General features: G+C 41.8%; 1 long non-coding RNA gene across 1 annotated transcript; it reads right to left on the reverse strand.

Annotated features, from left to right (window-relative positions):
- Positions 1-335: 335 nt before the first annotated feature.
- Positions 336-4692, reverse strand: LOC127974561 (uncharacterized). Its single transcript, XR_008157318.1, has 2 exons — positions 4541-4692; positions 336-467 (listed from the first exon to the last, which is right to left on the reverse strand). It is a non-coding gene; the product is annotated as an uncharacterized LOC127974561 (long non-coding RNA).
- Between the last annotated feature and the right edge of the window lie 200 nt (positions 4693-4892).

Consider the following 4892-nt stretch of genomic DNA (forward strand, 5'->3'; position numbering starts at 1 on the left):
TGTAAAAAAAAAAAAGGAAAAAAAAAAAGATATTGCAAACTGGACTCAAACTAGTGTCAAACACATAAATGCTGTGCCATGATTAAGAGCAATAGTAAAAAAATAAAAAAATAAAAATAAAAGCTGAACAAGATTGTTATGTTATGAATTAAGTTCATTACTGTTTAATAATAAATAAATAAAAAATGCATTGTAAAGATTGTCTAGACATGTGATGATGTAGATCAACTACTCAAACATCAGGAGACATATAACAATTTTCTCTGTCTCCCTGGAGGGGAAAAGTGAGTTTAAATAAAGAGGCTATAAATGATTGAGTATTTGAAGGTGACTCACCGGGTGAGTGTAATCTGGAAAGTCTTGTAGCCAGCGATAAAAGATGCTAGTCTTGTCAGACCCTGTTTTCCAGATTCCCCTACACCGACCAGTAGGGCATTTCCTAGAGGGGTTCTGATGACCTGAGAAACCTGAAAGATTGTGCAAGAGATAAAAGGGGGAGAGACAGATGGCAACTCATTACCATGCAAAACGTTTATACACACACTTTAAATCGAAAAACTTAGAGCACTTGTCCTTGTCCTGTAATCAGCATGGAAGGTAAATTGGAATCATCTAAATTTCTTGTGAGCATTACATTTCTTTTTCTCTTTCATGTCAGAAGAATTGTAACATTTTATAGCAAGGTTATTCTTGTCATTAGACAGATTAATTATTAATATATATATATATATATATATATATATATATATATATATATATATATATATATATATATATATATATATATATATATATATATATATTATTATTTTTTTTTCATGAAAAAACATGATAAGAAGTGCATAATTATCAAACTGGCCAGGGATCGGCCCTGATGATAAAATGCTGTCAAATACAAAGATACAAGAAACATCAATATTGTAAGATATAAATCAGATTAATCATGGAATTCCTGAAGAAGACCATATCCGTGCCTTCTCCTCTGATGCTCTCGTTATAATGACTCAAAATCAAAAAAGCCTCTCGATTAGACTATCAATGGATTTGATGGGCTCATATACTTTTGGCATGTCGAAATCAGTTTCCTCTGGCTCTTTACCTGTATCGATCACAATACATCAGTACTACATATTTCATTCAGAAGAGAAGCTGCCAATCAACTCTCTACTGGACACTTTATGAAAGTAATGCTATGTTGTCTTTCTTGTATGAAATAAAAATCTAATTAATACAAATAATATTTGGTTGAGTCCTTATTTGGCGTGTTCAAAGTCCTTTTAATGTAATTCAGATGGTAACCATCTTGGATACACCTGAAAGCAGTATTTTGATCATTGTGCTCAGAACCTCTGAAAATCCCCAAAGGGAATAGTAATGACCAGAGCCTATCAAACCTGTAGTAGAAAAAGATACATATGGCATATGAAAGTAAATGAGAAAGGATAGCGTTTAACAGACCGGAAATTCATAAGGACCAAATGAGCAAATGTGGCCTTAATGCATGACAGACTACTGAGCTGAATAAGAATGACAATAATGTCACAAATGGCAATATTACAGACACATCGAGACCTGCATGTAAGCATGAAATATCATTTAAAAATTGTCAGTGTAAAGATTCAGACCTTCAGGCAAAGAGAGAACTACTAACAGCAACCCATAGTCAGAATCAATATGCAATTACAAAATTGGTTCCAACTAAGCAAAGCTGTTGACAGCCTTGACCAAATTAAATGAGATGTGATAAATCATATGTCTCTGAGCCATTCTAAGCAGAATGTTCCACATACTTTAGTTTTTCTGCCTTTTATATCATGTTAAAATGCATCTCTAAATAGATAATTTGATGGATTATTTATATGTATATATATATATATATATATATATATATATATATATATATATATATATATATATATATATCACTTAGAAACAGGTCACTTAGAAACTCTGCATCCCGTCCAGGGACCCTACATTGAGTTTCCACAGGTCTGGACATGGGTGCCAAAGGGTGCCCCATCTCTGAGAAAGCAGAACCTTCCTTAGAGGAATCGGCCAGGGAGGGACTGTCGCAAAGATTATAAGTTACGGGATCTAGTTTCTAGTTGGGCCAATATGGAGCCACTAAAAGACCAGCTCCTCATCCTCCCTGATCTTGCACAGTGTCTGTTGGGGACACTTCCAAACCACTGATACTGTGTGTATATATATATATATATATATATATATATATATATATATATATATATATATATATATATATATATCTATCTATCTATCTATCTATCTATCTATATGCCATCTGTCATCTTACTATCTGTGAAATTTTAAAACATACTTTATGCATGTTCTACAGCTCTGTTTTTAAAGAACTACAAAGATTAGAAAGAAACAATGACTCAACCACAAAGAGCAAAATACTGCCATATTTAGAAAACATTATAAAATTTGAGTGCATTTTGCACTGTTTACAGTTTTATACGATCTTCATATCTTCAGAAATAAAAACAGGTCGACGAATTGATGCGCATATTTTGCGTCGACGTATTTTTTTGTCGACATCATTGATGACCTCGACGCGTTGTCCCAGCCCTATCCGTGACACATACTAAAACAGACAGGGTATGAATACACAAGGAAATGACAATGCTAATGGGGAATAGGCTGAGTGCAATGATTAATGACCAGTGACAGCTGTGTGCAATGATTAGACAGAGATTGTGGGGAAAGAGGACATCTAGTGGTTACCCAGGGAACACAAAGCAGACACTGTGACAATACCGCCCCTCTACGGAGCGGCTAGCAGACGCTCCAAGACGAGACTGACAAAACAAGAGACCAGGAGGGAGGTGGACAGGTGGAGACTCCAGGTAAAATGGGGAAAACAGAGACAAGAGGTACATGTAAATTGGGTAAACAGAGACCAGAAGTGCAAACACAAAAACAGGGAGCCCAAGAGGGAGGTGGAACGGCGGAGGATCATGGGGAGGGACGCAGGGACGGAGGGCCAGGCTCACAAAGGGGAACAGGGACAGGAAGTGAAAAAAAAACAACAACAACAACACAACAGGAGACCAGGGTGGGTCAGGGCGTTCAGGGACCCAGGACAGTGCCAACTGGGCAGGATTCCAGGGTGGAGCAGAAGACCACCATATCCGTGTGGTCGAGACAGAGGCCCACCCGGGAGGTGCAGAGGACCACCACATCCGTGTGGTCAAGACAGAAGCCCCCCAGGGCGGAGCAGAAGACCACCACAACCGTGCGGTCGAGACAGAAGCCCCCCAGGGCAGAGCAGAAGACCACCACATCCATGTGGTCAAGACAGAAGGCCACCAGGGCGGTTTAGAAGACCACCACGTCCGTGTGGTCGAGACAGAAGCCCACCAGGGTGGCGCAAAAGACCACCACAGTGGGATCGAATTGACAGGAGAGCAAGTCTGGCTAGGCAAGTCTGAAATAGAGAACATGAACAAGTTAAGGGTAGCCTCTGTGGCCACGACAGGATCAGTCGAGTGCCCAGAGAGTTCGGCTGAGACGTGACGAGGCTCTGGAAGTTCCGCAGAGGCGAGGAGAGACTCTGGTAGTTCAGCCGAGACGAGGAGAGGCTCTAGTAGTTCAGCAGAGACGTGAAGGGGCTCTGGTAGTCCCATGGTGTTTAGACTGGATTCCAGAAGATCAATGTTGACTTGACTCTGCTCATGAAGATCATTGGTGGCCTGACTCTGCTCATTAAGATCATTGGTGACTTGCATTTGTTCATGAAGATCATTGGTGACTTGCATTTGTTCATGAAGATCAATGGTGACTTGCCTTTGCCCATAAAGATAGTCGGTGACTTGACCTTGCCCATGAAGAACACCGGTGATTTGTCTTTGTCCATGAATTTCACCGGTGACTTGGCTTGACTCTGGAGTCTCAACGGTGACTAGCCCTGACTCTGGAAGGTCAACGGCGACTAGCCCTGACTCTGGAAGGTCAACGGTGACTAGCCCTGACTCTGGAAGGTCAACGGTGACTAGCCCTGACTCTGGAAGGTCATCGGTGACTAGCCCTGACTCTGGAAGGTCATCGGTGACTAGCCCTGACTCTGGAAGGTCATCGGTGACTAGCCCTGACTCTGGAAGGTCATCGGTGACTAGCCCTGACTCTGGAAGGTCATCGGTGACTAACCCTGACTCTGTGCTGTGACGCTGGGCTGGCAGACATCTTGTGCAGTGGTGCTGGGCTGGCGGCCATCCCACCGGAAAAGACAGGAGTGGCTGGAGCATCCCACGAAGCCGATGCTGCACGTAGCACATGAATTCCCAGAACCTAAATGTGTCCAAATGAGCCGTTTTCTTTGAGGAACCGGGTCATCCAGCCCGCTATTAAAATAGTCCTTTAGGGCTGCATCATTATATCCCATGCCCTCGGCCAGGGACCAGAACACCTGTGCCATGGCACCCATCTCATTGCCCTCTTGGCGGAGGGCAGTCAACTTTAAATATTTAGCTCTCCGCTCCACCATCCTGGCTGTGAATGGAAAACATCAAAGACATACCGCTGGATCTTAGTCTTGACGGAGTCCTTCTGTCACGATTGTGATCCAGAAAACACAGGGAGAGAGAGATCCAAATGCAGGTTATTGGGGTAATCCAAATCGAAATCCAGTCCAGGCAAGGGTCAAAACCAAATTAGACTTAGAATTGTCATGATAACTACATGGACTCCGTGACACATACTAAAACAGACAGGGTATAAATACACAGGGAAATGACAATGCTAATGGGGAATAGGCTGAGTGCAATGAGTAATGATCAGTGACAGCTGAGTGCAATGATTAGTCAGAGATCGTGGGGAAACAGAACATCTAGTGGTTACCCTGGGAACACTAACCAGACACTGTGATAGCC

This window comes from Carassius gibelio, chromosome B16 (assembly GCF_023724105.1).
Source record: "Carassius gibelio isolate Cgi1373 ecotype wild population from Czech Republic chromosome B16, carGib1.2-hapl.c, whole genome shotgun sequence".
In the NCBI taxonomy this organism is placed as follows: Eukaryota; Metazoa; Chordata; class Actinopteri; order Cypriniformes; family Cyprinidae; genus Carassius; species Carassius gibelio.